General features: G+C 40.0%; 2 long non-coding RNA genes across 2 annotated transcripts; both read right to left on the bottom strand.

Moving 5' to 3' along the window:
• Positions 1-6,769: 6,769 nt before the first annotated feature.
• Positions 6,770-8,688, bottom strand: LOC143523311 (uncharacterized). Its single transcript, XR_013133286.1, has 2 exons — positions 7,461-8,688; positions 6,770-7,218 (listed from the first exon to the last, which is right to left on the bottom strand). It is a non-coding gene; the product is annotated as an uncharacterized LOC143523311 (long non-coding RNA).
• Positions 8,689-12,739: 4,051 nt separating this feature from the next.
• Positions 12,740-15,911, bottom strand: LOC143523312 (uncharacterized). The gene is made up of 2 exons (XR_013133287.1): positions 14,170-15,911; positions 12,740-13,658 (listed from the first exon to the last, which is right to left on the bottom strand). It is a non-coding gene; the product is annotated as an uncharacterized LOC143523312 (long non-coding RNA).
• Positions 15,912-17,023: the final 1,112 nt, after the last annotated feature.

Below are 17,023 nucleotides of genomic sequence, written 5' to 3' on the forward strand. Positions count from 1 at the left end.
GGTGATATGCCTTCCTGGGTTGTAACAAGTGATGTAATTGGCAGCGAAAGACCCCCAAACATTAGAGATTGCAGCAAACCGGTCAGTTGCAGCTCGTTCACTGCGTGTGTACTTGTCGTCAAAGTGAAGGTGCTGCATGATGTTCTGGAAGCGGTTTCGCGACATAATCTTGGTGATTAAGGGCACTCCCAGTGTTGTAGACCATGAGTCATGCACCGCTGGAAGGCGCACAACACCTCGCAGGATGAGGATTGCAATGAACGCCTTTAGCTCAGCGAGGGACATGAACCAGTTTTCTTGCTGTGTCTGGCGTGCATGCTGGACAGTCCACCCCTGTATGATCCGAAGCATTTCAATAGAAACGAAACAGAGGAAACTCTGTAAGCGACTCGATACTTTCCGTAGGGCAAAAGCAGTTGGCTCTCCATTCGTGGTATTGCATTTACTTGGGCTTGGATGCACTCCGTCATGTCTTCCGATCTGTTCTTCATGCCACACTGTGCCGTCTTTTGCAGTCTCTGTCAGCCGCCCGTGTGTCTCCACGCGACCCCTCTTTACTGGTGATGAAGTCTCCTCATCTACAGAACCATATGTTTGAGATTTGATTAGTGAAAGGTTGAAATAATGTGAAATTGACAAACATAATATTTGAAATATATTTGAAATATAGCCAGCGATTGGCGGGTTCACACACAAATAGGCATTTTGGCCTTAATGGGGGGGGGGGGGGGGGGGTGTGCATAAATAAATTAATGTGTGCACAAAAAGATTCAATTGAGGCACTAAAGGCCCAAAACGATCAAAATGTGTATTGGGAAATTGAGTCAGATCAAAGAACTAAATCACATGCTGAGATCAGCAGTGTGTGTGTGTGTGTGTGTGTGTGTGTGGGGTCTTATGTATGTACTATTCAGTCAGTTCCAGTATTTGGCCAGTAAATGGAGCCCATGTAATACCATACTGATATTACAGTAATGAAATAAGACATTTTAGTGAAATAAAAGGTTCATTTCTGGTCAAGCAGTGCACCTTTTGTTATGAGATCTAATTGCAAAGTTATTTATCTCATTGATCTGACTCATACAAGACCCTTTATTTGTCTGTATTCTGCATAACAGGATTGCAGCATGAGTTTTTATGATTTCTTAGGTTTTTGGACAATGTAGCGACAGGCCAATTTGAACCAAACTTGGCATACCTGAAGGACCTCAGTCTATAAAAGGCTTTGAAATTGGGAGTTGATCAACATGTTTATATGAATTATAGCAATATAGGTCATATATGGCCTCAATGATATAATGGGAAAATAGACCCACCTGAAAATAAAAAAAAATCCAACAATTTTTAAAAATAGTTTACCTACAGTGTCTACAGATTATGCCCATGCCACTCTTGCCATCATTGGATCAAATTCCTAGGACTAGTTCGAAAAGTGCTATTTTCAAACAATTGATGAATGTGACAAAACTACGCCTTTTTTAATAGGACTTGTAATTGCAAAGTTGTCAGGTGGACTGCAAGGAATCAAAAGAATCAAGTTTCATTTTCCTAAGCAAGATTTGGAAAAGTTATGCATGATTCACAAATAGTGCCACCTAGTGGCCAAATGTTTCAAAACTGCACAGTGTGACAGTCCTGAGATGTGTGTGAACCCTAAATTGCAAAAATAGGTTTCCCCACACTACGTGTGTGAACCCCAATTATAATTCCAAAACATCTCAAGTATGCCACCTTGGAAGTAATGTAGGATTGTTTTCACACAGCAATACGTGGCATATATATATATATATATATATATATATATATATATATATATATATATATATATATATATATATATATATATATATATATATATATATTTAAATAGTTTATCTTTTGAAAAAATGTCAATAGGTAAAGATATTTCTACATAAATGTATACAATAAACCCTCAACTACTTGAAATAGAATAATATTCGAGTAATTTTAACTTATCCAGATGGTACTTTTTGCAGTGTCTCTTCCAAAAACACAACACCCATAACTGACAAACAAAAATAGGAAATCTTACCAGAAGAGATTTCAGAGTCACTACTCGGATCAAGAGTTATTTCTCCTCCATCAGAGTCACAAGGGTCGACATGGTTGAGGACCACGTCCAAAGCCTGCTGTGTTCTGCAAACCTTTGCCATCTTTGCTTCTAAGTCGAGAGTAAGTGAAATATAGCAACATGGATTTTTATCCACATGTAGGTGGATACATACATAATAGTCATAATAGTTCACACTACCACCCATCACACCCATACCTGTTCACTGTTACCTGGTACCGGCATATTTCGATCTAATGGCTGCAACAACATTAAAAAAATATATAGAACCCATCTCAGTTACCTCCATTCTGTACATTTATAATATTGTAATATAGTACTAGAGTGAGAAACCTTTATTCTATTTTATTTCACCATTTCTTCTCCATCGGAGTCAATGGATCAACACAGTTCATACAATCACCCATCCCCCCCCCCGTTTAGCATTACCTAGTAGTGGCTGCATGTACATAAAGGATGGCTTTTATTAGACCTTTATTCTATTTTATTTCACTTAGCATGTAGCCAGATAGGCCATTTACTTTGGTGCAGTTTATTAAAGTCTATGCACTTTATTAACAAGTTTCCTATGTCTGCAGTCATCTCTCTCCATTATTAAACTGACAACGACATTATTTGAACTATAATTCTAAAACATCTCAAGTCTGCCTCCTTTGTACTAATTTTGGATTGTTCTCACTGCAAAAGGAGACATGCTGATTGGTCAAAAATAGCTAAAGTTCTGATTTTTTCTTAAAGGGTTTTTTTCTTCTCCATCTGAGTCAATGTATCAACATAGTTCACACAATCACCCATCCCCCCCGTTTAGCATTACCAAGTAGTGGCTGCATGTACATAACAAAGGATGGCCTAAACATTTGGCCTGCGGGCCAGAGTTTGGACACCTCTGCATTAGGCCATCATGTCCATTAGTGCAGTTTTCATTAGCCTGCAGCAAATTCTGAAAATACTAATGAATATGGCCTGCAGCAAATTCTGAAAATACTATTGAATATGGCCTGCAGCAAATTCTGAAAATACTATTGAATATGGCCTGCATAAGGAGCATGAGCTCAACTCTGCCTGGCCTAATGGGATGCAAATGACCCCAGCACTGCCATTTGGCACTCTCTGCTAGAAGGAGTCGTATGAAAATGCTGGTAGTTGCAGTGTTAAAAGATTACAGTACCTTTAACAGTCACTACTACGACAAATTAACAGAATTGTTGTGCATTTGTCAACGTACCAGAGGTGTCACACGTCGAAAAGGCTCTGACAATACGGCTTTTAGCAACGGCAAACATCAACTACGGAATAGAATAGAAAAACCGGTAACGTCTAAACAAATGCTTACCAATTGCTGCAGCGCTTCAACAGCTACTTGCAAGGAGCCCCTTTCCTGCTCAGAAGAAAGATTGAAATGTGGCCAAGACAGGCCAAGATGGTGGTTTTATATTGTGAGTTCTCAAGGACCCTTAGGTATCCTGATGAGGCGCCTATTCAAAACATCAACGAGTGTATCAAAATAAGAGTTCACTGTCACGTCAAACGTTTGTTTGTTTTTGTTTCTGTTGCATGTTTTATGTGTTGTAGTGTGATCACTGTTTTCAGAGTGTTTGTCTGTATATCTTACCTTGTAGGGACTTCTGCAAGTAAGGGCCTGAATAAATGGCATGTAGACATTTGTAATTAAACATTACATGCATCATACAAGTGATTCAAATAAAATAAGTATATATTATATACATATAATATATACATATACAAATGATATATACTATATAATATATATTATATACATATATACAAGGCAAGGCAAAGTTTTTGCAGATGTTGGATGGGAGGACTTGGCAGTTTGGAAGGGTAAGTCCAGTGTGGATTAATACATATTTAGGTGTTCTTTAGGACTTTTAATTTTAACTTATTAAATTGTAACCTTGCTAATTGGGAAGATACATGGAGACATGTTCCAGAGAAGCTCCATGGAGTACTCATTGTGCAAGTTTCAGTGTGACAAAACTTCACATGCTTCACTCTGCTTGTACCCCGAACATGACTGCCGTTTGTGCAGATGGCAACAGAAAACTCTATAGGTTTTGACAGTCAGCAGGGTAAAACTGCTTTATGCATAATAAATGTATGTAAAATGTATGCAACTGTAGGTATCGGGGGTGGACTGGCATACATTACTACCGGGGATTTCCCCGGTGGGCCAAGGGGAAGTATTGTTTCCATTCTAATGGGAGGTAAAAGTTAATATGCTTTACAAAACCCCTTAACCTGGGGGGTATTCCACGAAGCGAGCTAACTCAGTAAGCCGGGCTTTTTAAGACAAGCCTGGCTCATTTTGCTCAAATTCGGTTCCACGAAAGAGGCTAGACTTGAGCCTCGCTCAGTTACTACAGCAACATATACGTTTGAACTAACCTGCTCCGTACCAGGCTAGAGTTGAAGCTTAGCTTAGCGGGACCGCTTCTATTGGCTCAGCAGCGTGATGTCAGTCTCGCCATCCGGGAAACAAAATTGAGGAACAAGGTTCCGCTGCAATTCTATCCATTAAATTGCTGTGGATGTAGCATATCATATCATATATTTTTATACATTTAATGGAGTACTGTAATTATTAGTTTGGAATGATTGCAGGTCATTATTATCAAAATGTAATAATTATATTTCCAAATGCAATTTATATTTCGATCTTCAGAGTACATATTCATTGTTAATCAGCGAGGTTTTTGCACATTTTAATGTATTGGTTTAATCTTAACAAATTCAGGTCAGTGTAAAATGGAATACAGTGTCTAATCGCAGTTATGGTCAACAAACATACATTAGCATAAACACTATATCACAAAAATACAATTCTTTGTACCTGAGTATTAATAATAACTGAGTAATTTAGGTGAAGATACTTTTAGGTATATATTTATCCCCACACTTCCTCTTTTGTGTTCAAATTACAAGCAAATCATATCACTCCGCAATTCACATATGTTCAGTATAAATAATGTAAATGTGTGGTTAACTTAATGGTGCAAAAAGGAAATTGATACAGACAACTACCTTACCAAGATTTTCATACAGGTGATACAAATAATCCAAAATGTATGCTATAAAAGAACAGCTAACAGTGAAGGCTGAAGGCTGATTGACCATGGCATGCCCATTTGTAGAAAATCCAGTAGATGAGGGAGCGTGTATAGTGCACAGAGCATTCATGCTACCAGCTCCAAGGTCATTCCAGGACAGGACAGATCCACTGGGCTTTCCGGATGACTACTTATTTGAGCACTACAGGTTCAGAAGACACAGTATTATATATCTTTGTAAATTACTGGGGCCATATATTGAGAAGAACACTAGACGTAGTAGAGCTCTTACCAAACCCCAAACAGTCTGTATCGCTTTGCACTTCTTTGCCAGCGGCGCATTTCTGTACAGCGTTGGGTATGCAGAACATCTTAGTAAGGCGACGGTCTGCTGCGAAATTCGATAGGTTTGTCTTGCGCTTAAGCGTTTCCTTAATATATTCATTAAATTCCCTGGTCACAGAGGCATCCTTCCCATAAAAGAAGCTTTTTCAGAACAGCAGTAACTTGGAGTTAAATTTATATGACTTTAAAAGAGACTCTTATCCAGAGCACTTACCGAAGTGCTCTGTATTCATCTTGATCAACTATTTCATGCTAAAATTCATTCAATTCAAAACAAATTGAATTCTCCAGGATTTCCAAATGTCATTGGTGCTATAGACTGCACTCACATCAGGATAAAGGCTCCATCTGGACCCATGGAGGCAGACTATGTGAACTGAAAATCATTTCACAGCATCAATGTACAGGTACATGCAAGTTTTGCCCACCCAACAGAAATTGTAAAGCATGTCGCTCCATGGGTTTGAACAACTTTCACCCTTTGTCACTTTTGCCATTGTTCTAGATGGTTTGCACCAGCCAATTTCTATTCTCCAACATTGAAGCAAAATGGCCCGGCTCGGTGCACAATATTTCGTGCCTCCTCACTGGCACAGAGGTTTGCCGAAGGTAAGAATACTCCAACCACACAAAATAGTGCAGATTTGGCCTCAGTGTTTAACTCTACTCCTTATAATTGTAGGTGCTTTTCCTGGCTTACTGCTTGGGGATAGGGGTTACCCCTGCCAACCTTTTCTCCTTACCCCATATGCAGACTCTACAACAGATGCCGAGAGGAGGTTCAATCGTGCACATTCAAAGACAAGGGCATGCATTGAGATGGCATTTGGACAGTTAAAGAGCAGATTTAACTGCTTGCGCCATCTCAGAGTGACCCCTGAGAGAGCCTGTGACATTAAAGCAGCCTGTGCAGTTTTGCACAAGGTGGCAATACTGCAAAAAGGAGTAATGCCAAGAGTGCAGTTGGACTCTCCTGTCTGACCCCTGGATACCTCCCGGACTCTGCCCTCGCCTCTCGACCCTGGACCGCACTGACCACCGCTCCCACGCTACTGCTCTGCACCTGCCATACGTCACTGTGCTCATCGTGTGGCTAGTTACACAGAGTTATCCTAATAAAGATCGTGTTATTCCGCATCAGGATCCCTCTCAGCGTGTTCTATACGTTACAAAGACAGAAGTGTTACCGCCCGGTCTAGGTCAGACGGTAACAGCGAATTAATGTTGGAGTGATTGAGGAGTGAAATATAAAGGGGAACCGACAACACGTTCAATAACATGTATTTGGACCACATGAAAATGCAGAAAATGCAAGATGTAACAAGCATTGGCTTAGCACCACTGACTTCAGGTAGGCCACGCTGAAAACGGGAAAAGAAAACTACCTGGTGCTAAGCGACTTCTTTTAAACTTACACAACAACAACCAAGAAAATAAAAGAGAACACTACATAACAAACACAACTACGCAAAAACAGAAACACAGTCCACCACACACACACACAAGAACAAGGGGCAGTCTAACAAGTCTCGATTACGGTTAGCAGATGTGTATATATATCCAAAGTCATCCCCAAAACAGGGAGATCAAACGAGGAGAGCCTGCCACTCTCTCCTGCCGTCTTCACCCCCAGGAAGCCTTTTGTAGCTGTGGACTGGGACTGACTTGTCAGGCACCACCCAGAACCATGTGACCCCATCATCCCGGGCGCACCTGAAAGAGATTACAACACAACACACATTCCACAGCACATCACGCTCCCTCGGGAGAACAGCACAATCACACAGCAACAACTCATCACGCTCCCGTAAGAGAATAGTACAATGTGTACAGTAATAACTCATCTCGCTCCTGCAAGAGAATAGTACATATCAGGGTACATATCAGGACCTAACAGAAGTATAGTCAAGATTGAGAAGTATTTATTCATGTTGAACTGCATAACTACTACTCACTTGTTCTCTTGTAGAGGTGTGAGCTCTGGACATGGAGGTCTGAGGGTCTTCTCTCTGTTCTTCCATTTCCTTTAAACACAACACAAATCATGAGATCACACAGCACATTAACAGACAGATACATAGACACACACGACTTACAGCTGGCCTTTCTGAACAGGCAGAAATTTCTTTCTGGTTGCTAAAATATTTTATACAGTTATTTAAAATGGTGTTTTACCTTTTCCTGCATATTGGACTAATCAACTGTACTTACCATTCTGGAGTATATTTTTATATTTCACCTTGACCTGCTGCCACGTTCTCTTAACCCCGCTCATGTTACTTCTAAATCAGGAAATTATTAAATAACATTATTAATTTACTATAACACTTTTAAAATGCCAATGAATGGATTAAATTATATGCTCACGCATTTAGTCTGTCTGCAATATTTTGCCAGACAGCTTCTCTGACTTTATGAAAACAGGACGTGTTGCCATTCTTCGTAATAATGTATTTATATTCCTCATACAGACGTATAAGTAGCTCATGTTCAGCAGAAGAAGCAAAAAAGCTGCTCGTTCCTTCAGCTCTTTCGACATTTTCTTGCCTTTTCGAATATCGATTAGTGAGGCTGTGTAAATACTGTGTGCACGCGCATGATCGCCGATTACAAAAGCCTGGCTTGAATTAGCGGGAACAGGTTGCGTCTGGATTTCGTTAGTGGAACGGAACTAGACGGAAGTGAACTGTTTGGTTAACTCAAGCGAGGCTCACTCTAATAAGCGCCGCTTTCATAAGCTCGCTTCGTGGAACAGCCCCCTGTTCTTTGACCATCATGTGTGTTTATTTTTTCTGGTGAGGGAATGTGGGATTTACTGTTGAGGTTCAAAGATACCTGACTGACCCAATAGTTCCACGGTTTATCTCCACCTCTATCAGCTTGCACTGGAATTTTTATGTACACCAGTCTCCTCAGTGCTGTGTGAGGCTTGAAAAATTGTGTCCCAGCACAGTGGAACAAATCCTCTTTTTGAATAAAAACTGAAAACAAAGATGCTAATGTCCACAATCACTAAAATCACTAATAAATCAAACTTGTTTTTCCACAAGCACTTTTGTTATTTTTACATCCATACATAAACATTCACGATATACGTATACATATTAAAAAATGTGATTAATTTTAAAAAGTGTAAAAATAAGAACCCAAACCAGCTAGATATATAAGAAACAACAAATCACAACAAACAGATTTCCTTTATTGACTTATTGACAAAACGTGAAAAACTTTAATGTAACAATATGGAGTTAAAGGCTAAAAATGAATAAATAAAAGACGCTGCTTTCACTGTCCACCAGATGGCGATAATGTCCACTGCTTCATGAAGTTAACCTTTTTCCGGTACAATGGCCTAGGTGCACGCACCACTTCCTCGTTGGTGTCAGGATGGTACCGTATTTCCGGTTGGTATGCGGAAGTGCCGATGTCATGGCCGAGTCTAAATTCACAAGGTGCCTGTTGGAGTTCCCGAAATTTACCGTCAACGATGTGCGTCGTATTGTCAGAGCATCAAGTACAACGACACAGAGTCAACTTGAAAAGGGTTTCAAGTTCTACGTTTCATCCTACCTCTGCAATTTTGAAGGTAAGTGGCCGACGCTAGTTAGCTAGCTAGCCTGAGGTGGCAGTCTAATGAAGTGATGTTGTTTTTAGTAACGAACCAACCTGTCCTAGTACTAGAAATGCCTTTTAAAACATGTTTGTATTTCTGATGGAAGTATCAGGCAAAAGTAAGGCTAACGAGATAACAGTGAGGGCTCACTGCTACAGATCTATGAAGAAAACAGATACGCCACACCAGCTGAGAGTAGGACTGGTTAAAATGACACGAGTTCTGTTCAGTGTCACGTTCAAAGTTCTGTTGAACAAGTTCAAAAGTGAGTTCAACACAAGTTCAATCTTTTATCCTTGCTCTTACTTCACGTAAGCTGTGATAACCATAGGCATTGGTTTTCAAAGCTTACAATGGTAGCCAAATGCAGAGTAGCTGAGTGGGAATCATTAGCAGTCTATTTTGCCTATAGTAAACAAATGGGAGTTTATTTTACAGTTCGAGCTATTGTTATCTACCTCTATGACTCAAAAGCAGAATATAGTCCACCTCAGCTATTCTTCAAACTGCATTTTCTAAAATCTGTCAATCTGTCTTTCAAATCTTTCATCTTAACTTCTTTATTAACATATGGCTGCAACACTTACACCTATTAACATATTCTGATAACACTCTTCAAGAAGCAGTTGAAGTAAAACCTGCACTGTTCTGTTGTTGGTGGTGGAAACAACAAAATAATATAAATATAAGTAGGCCTGTTTCACTCCTATGTGTAAGCATTTCATCTGGAGTGAAAATGAAGTTTAAATCTAAAATATATTTAGTTTATAGTTGCTCACTGAACTAGTAGATTGAAACATGCACAACACTGTAGAATAGAAAGACAGTATAGCCAAGTGTTTTAAGAGTGATGCAAAACAGCACAAACATTACATGAGACAATAGACAAGTGACATTCACCACTAACAACATGATGGGACAGATATTGCGCCTATTGACATTGCTGTCTTCTTTTCAAGATACTAAATTTTGCCTCTTGTGTATTTCAGATGACATTACATGATTCAATGCCAGTTGTGCTCATTAACAGGGGAATCTGCAACCACTTGGTTGCATTGCTTTTCCAGACTGCTCATTATTCTGAATCTGGCATGTCTGTCGTCCCTCCTGTCCTTTCATGCACACAGACAGAACAGAAGTGGCATAAACCACCAACAATGGTTTGTCTTATTTCATTATTTAATGTTAGTTAATGTATCACAGTCACTTTACTAACACCATCTTTTAAATTAATAGGGGGTGAAGCCTGGACCCGTGGATGCCATGGTTGTCCTAAAGCCAAAACCAGGTGCTACTACAGCCAGTGGAGTTAGGTATGTAGTACCAAATTTAATAGGCAGATTACAGTGTGTGGTTAAAAATATATATGCTTTTGATCATCTGATAAGACGATCTGATCTGTTCTCTTCAAAATTTAATTTAGCTTTGTTGTACTTCAGATTAGTGTTGTCAAAAAAATTGATATATCGATACGTATCGATACTGAACATTCTGAAACGGTACAATACTCGTTTCCCTTAAGTATCGATTCTTTTTACATAAAATGCGCTTTCGTTTGACCCACCCAAGCTGCCGTAATGCACAGGACAGTTTGTAATGCTAATATGGCAGCTTAAGCAAACGCAGTGCTGTTGGATTCGAAGCAGATACAGATGGAAAACTGAAGGACTTGAACAAGCCCGTTTGCAAGCGGTGCTTTTGGAACATTTCAACGAAGGGCGCTAAAGCCTGGTTGAGTGACCATAGCGCTCGACTCCGCGCGCACCTCGTGCGAACCTCCGCGAGCGGTGGAGGCTTTATACTTTCCGCTTTGCAGTGTTGTCCGAAACTATATGTGGTAGTATAAAAGAAACACCCCTCAAAACAGGGGAATGAACACTTACCTGACGAATTTTAATGCTGCTTTGTGTTTCAGGTTTGAAAAGTGCTGCAATTTAGGCTAAAGTACTTGAAAATGTTGAAATTGTAACTACTTCATTTCACAACAAATATCTGTCTGACTGAACAGTTTTCATGTATTACGTTAACAAATACGAGCCTCTTGTAATTCCAGGATGAAACATGAGAGAACGTGAAGACGTTAAGATTGGGCGTTTTGAAAATAAACAACCATTAAATAATGTGATTAAAAGCGCAATATTTCGAATCATTTCGAGTATATGTATAAATATTTAACTTAATTAAGTTTAACGTGCTGGGAAATATTGGTACAAGCGCTTGAATTGAACCCTGCAAACATGACTTTGTTCATTGCGCTGAGGCGCGGCGCGTGCGAAGTTACAAAATTCGAGAGGTGCACGACCTCGCGTGCGCCGCGCTTCAGCGCGATGAACAAAGTCATGTTTGCAGGGTTCATACACCTTGTGGAATTCAAACACTTGTATGTCACTTTCAAGGTCCATTTCAATATTTCCCAGCACGAGCAAAGACACTTTGTCAGATGTTCAAAAGACGTCCACTGAAAAGCCAGAATGAAAGTTTTAGCGACGTCTTTTTTAAACGTCTATTACTGCCGTTCAGTTGCAGTTTTTGCACGTCCTGACATCCAATAAAGGTCCTAGTCAAACGTTCAGATAGAAAACTCGTCATAGACGTTCATGTTAAGTTAAAAGGTTAAGGTCCTAGTCACACTGTCAGATTTTGAACGTCCACCAGACATGCAAAAAAGGGTCTGGACTGACCGACGTGATACAGACTTGATTTTAACGTCTTTCTGACGTCGCATGTTTGTTGGGATAAGTTAAATATTTATACATGTACTTGAAATTATTCGCTTTATCATCACATTATTTAATGGTTGTTTATTTTCAAAACACCCAATCGTAACGTCTTCACGTTCTCTCATGTTTCATCCTGGAATTGCAAGATGCTCGTATTTGTTAACACAAAATAACTGTTCAGTCAGACAGATATTTGTTGTGAAATGAAGTTACAATTTCAAGCATTTTCCAACACCTTTTGTGGCCTTGTCACAGTCACACCTTATTGAAGAGGCACCAAGATCCAAAAGTGCTACACCTGAGTGGCATTCACTTAGGAGAGAAAGAGTAACTGCCTCACATTTCAGAGAGGTGAGCCACGTTAGAGGTCCAGGTGCTGCAGAAAGGATAATCCGAGGGACACGACAAACAGCACATGTGAAGAGGGGACTTGAAATGGAAACAGAGGCCTTAAAGGACTGTGCAGTTCTGAAAAACTTGAACTTAACCAAGTGTGGGCTAGTGATTCATCCAGATGCCTCTTGGCTGGGTGCATCACCTGATGGACTTGTATATGACCCACTTGAGCGTCCATCATTTGGGCTTGTTGAAATCAAGTGCCCAAATGCACAAAGCTATGTAGACTGCAAATTCCTCAAAGTGGCACAAGGCCTACACAAAATGAAGGAGAGCCATTGTTATTATTGGCAAATCCAGTTCCAGTTATTGATTACTGGTATGCAGTGGTGTGATTTAGTTATCTGTGCCCATGATGATATCTTTATGCAGCGAGTTTACAGAGATAGCAGTGTATTAGAAGAGGTGAAAAGGAGGTGTGACATGTTTTTCTTTAACACTTACATGCCAAAATACCTCTCTATGCCCAAGCAATAGAAAATCATAATGAAGACATGAACTCATGAACAATTAAAACAATTTCAATTTATTCTGTCAATTGTATTACTATTGTATTTGTTTCATTTTTTACAAATACAGTAAAAGTTAAGAAATACATAATGTTGTATTGTGTTGTCAATTTTACATATAAAAGGGAAAGCATTTTATACAATTAATCATATTGCACTGTACCTTAACATTGCAGCCAATATTTACAGACTAGCATGACCTAAAGCAGGGGTCGGCAACCTTTTTGACTCGGAGCCACAAAAGCAAAAATAATTGGAAATTTATTTCAGTGACGATGACATGTCACTCAAGCGAACCGAAACTAAATACCGGACATTTGTGAAATTCCACCCGAACATTTTTTTAAGTCTCAAAAATAATATACGGTAATTAAATACTCATTAATTTTATTCAAAAGCTGAGCCGCATCAGAGGGATCAAAGAGCTGCATGCGGCTCCGGAGCCGCGGGTTGCCGACCCCTGACCTTAAAGGGATCATTTTAAGGTTAGAGAAAAAAATAAATAAATCGCCGTAATTCACATTACATCATCTGTCTAATTCTGGATTGAGATTAGCCATTGTTTGCCCAGGCTTTTACCAAGGGGCCATTTTGATAATTCACCAAAAGACAGGCAACAGTAAAAATTTGGTTTATGCTCCCTGTGATTGAAAGGGGGATCACTGTGCTGAATATTTTATGTTCTTTGACTCTGCGAATCACACGCTCAACATGGACTCTCAGTCTTGCAATGGACTGTGACGTTCTGATCTCTGACCTAGACAGTTGAGCTCTCTTTGACAGAAACGTGGGTATGTGGACTTTGCATGGAACGCAGTCTTCAACAAGGAAACCCTTGTCCACCATGATGGCCATAGATGGGTCAAGGAGGGCCACAATGCCAGACTGCTTTAAGATCTCTATCACTGATAGCACCTTGATAAAGAGAAGACACAAAGGTCACTGCGCCATGAGGGGCTATCCCAAGCAACCATTTGAATGTACAGTGTGATTTATAAGTGGAAAACACTTCACTCTGAAGGAGAAGGGAATTTGGAGTTTGACATCTCAGTTCTGTGGAATCTAAAATTATTTGAGTGTCAGCGTAGTCCTGAAACACATCTGGGAGGTGAGTTTTCACAGTGTCCACATCTAACCAAACATAAACAGCTCCCAATACAGTATAAAGGAAGTTGGCCCAGGTGTTAATACGACTAACAGTTGACCGATGGATTCTAAATCTATGGGCCAAATCCTTTTGCATCAGTCCCAATGACGGGTAGTACATGAAGAGAAAAATCTCATCAATTGCTTGAAGAACCTGGGGAAAAAATACATTATCCTATTGTCATATTACATTATGACTATCAAAACTTCTTTTGATGTAAAGATTAATTTGAAAATGATGACATAACATGCTTTGTATGGACAACAGGAAAACATTTACCGTTGTACTGGCAGAGTGAGGGACCTGATCAGTCTTCTCAACAGTCCGTGCGCTTGTAACCCGTATGATGATGTGGGTGGCTGGCTCTATTTGCTTCCAAAAGCCCATCAGGTGGGCATGGTTTGCAAATCTGTGGAATATAAAAGTTATATATAAAGTTATATAATCGCTATTTCATTCACAATGTATTTCAGACACCAGAGAAGGCCCATCCGTATACTGTGTCCTGCCATATTTTGTATTTACCTGGTAAAGAATCGTATGTCGTCATCAGAGGCAGAAAACCGCTCCAAACAGAACTTGCTGCGGACAGTTAAGTCTTCGATTTGTTTTCGGAGCCTTGATATCTCCTCGCGTAGCTCTTCATTTTCATTGAGGGAGAGATCAAGCGCAGCAGGCTCATTACTGACGCAGTAGTCATGTTCATGACACGGTAAGGGGTCATCATCATCATGGTCAGTCTGCATCTCTGTTAGATCAGTGTTGGGTGGACGCTCTGTTCTTTCCCATACTCCAGATCATGGAGTTGGAATAGTATAGTTATTCCATTGAAATAGCACAGGAAAAGCTCCAGGTCGCAGTCGTCGTCGTCCAGCAGGAGTGGGAGGTTCGAGCAGATCAGCAGCGATAAAATGTCGCAAACACACTCGGGAAGTACTCGTGACGATAAAATGATCTCTCCTGATCTTAACCACCCATTGTTTCTGCAGTTCTGAGTCCTTTGGAAAGGTGTGGAAGCTCAGGTAGGAATTACACCTTGTCGATGCTGTGCAGAATGGCACACAGCAGTGGTGGTTGGACCTGCTGTCTGTACGTTGTTGAAACGATACTTTTTTTTGTTTACCCGTCATGTTTAGGACACATAAACGGACAGGAGATGAAGCAAACATCATCATCAAGGTTGGCAAGCTATCAAAACATACCAACTCAAAGGGTTAACATGATATCAGGCTCATGGGACAAAAATGATGGGAAACAAACACAAGTTGTAATATCCACAACATTAACATTTTCTTAATCCAAAATCGGCGCTCTGAACCAAACCTCGTCTTTATCAAGTCTAAACTAAACTTATAAAGGAGCAGCAGCAATAACTAAGCATTATATACCAGCCAAAGATAGAAGCTGTAGGTGGTTAGCGCCTAAGGCCAAGAAGCTACAGGGGCTAGCTAAGCAAACTAAAAGGCACAGGTGGTTAGAGAGCAAAGCTAAAGGTTGCACTCCAGTTATGTAGCTTAACTAAATCCCCAACCCATAAAACTCCGTATACAAGTGAAACATACCTGCTTTAACCCCGTCAAAACTACTAATGACTCAGTTCTGCTCCCACAATAGTACTGCACCAGGAGGCGCCTCGTCTGGGCCTCTCCCTCGATATAAGAGCAGGACTAAACACTTAGTACTGGACACTAGTCTCACATTTAAAAGCAGAATACATGAGTAAAAATGCACCGTACCTTACAACAGCGAACACTCCGTAAAGTCGAGCTCACGCTCCAACCCTGTCGTCCCGTTGTGCTGCTTAGCTTAGCCACGCTATTGCTGCAAGGACCCCATGGTGCCCTTATCACATGCCTGATTACAGGCACACTGCAGCCTGTAACTACTCACTCCTCCCATACCAACAAATCTGTGGAGGGAGCTAAAGATCAGGGTGATGGCAAGGAGACCCTCCAACCTCCAAAGAGTTGGAGCTCATCACTAAAGATGAATGGACAAAAATACCAGTGGAGACATGCAAAAAGCTGGTCAGCAATTACAGGAAGCGTTTGATTGCTGTAAATAAAGGCTTTTCTATTAATTATTGAGAAGGGTCTGAATAATTTTGGACATGCTACTTTTTGTTCAAATGTGAATAAAAGCTGAGAATTTTTTTTCCCCACAATGATGCCTCTTGTACATCATCGTATTATCTCCTGGGAGATTTCCAGTCAAAAATATAATTTCTGGTTAAATAAAAGTAAATTTAAGTCAAAATTTGACAGGGGTATGACTGTATATATATATATATATATATATATACACACACACACACACACACACACACACGCGCGCGCGCGCACACACACATCATGAAAGCACGTATTTGTAATGCACTTAGATGTATTTATGATACATATGTGAAACAAAAGTTAATATCATACTTTGCTAAAAGGTAAAAACATGTTTTTACTTTTTGTTCTTTCTGCATGTTTAGGGGTTAGTGATGTATTCTGTATTACAATACAATGTGGTATACTAATTCAAATGTTTTATGGAAGTTGTTTTAAGTTTCTTATATTTTAGCCTGTAGCAACAAGGAACACAAAAAATTCCAAGTCCAGCATTATGTCTGCACATACCGCTTCAGTCAGGATCACTTGGAACTTTTGTTCCATTCTGTCAGGGCATCAGGTAGAAATTTCACATTATAATTAGTCTTTTCAGTCCGTGAGCCAGAGCGGATATTGGTACCATCTGGGTGGGCATTCTAGTAGAGAATATACATCACTTGTTTACAATATTATAGACCTCTTCAGACACCTATGCATTTGTTTTTATAGCCTACCTGTGGAAGAAACATGGTTATACAGTTATTACCATACTTACATTTCATAGCCTGTGAGGAAACATGGTTATACATTTTCCATACTTACCCTCAGAAGATGTGTCTTTGATGACTATGAGTGTCCTCATTAAATATCTCTGTAATCTAAGTGTGCAAATGTTTTAGATTTTTTTAGGAGGCTGGAATAACAGTCCCACTGCAGGGCAGTTCCAGGGCATTTTCCATCGTCTGATGGTGCGCTGTGGTGTCTCACCAAGTACGTCGGGCAACGTGGCAGCACAAGATGAGACTGTATCACTATCGGCT

The sequence above is a fragment of the Brachyhypopomus gauderio genome, chromosome 9 (genome assembly GCF_052324685.1).
Source record: "Brachyhypopomus gauderio isolate BG-103 chromosome 9, BGAUD_0.2, whole genome shotgun sequence".
Classification (NCBI taxonomy): domain Eukaryota; kingdom Metazoa; phylum Chordata; class Actinopteri; order Gymnotiformes; family Hypopomidae; genus Brachyhypopomus; species Brachyhypopomus gauderio.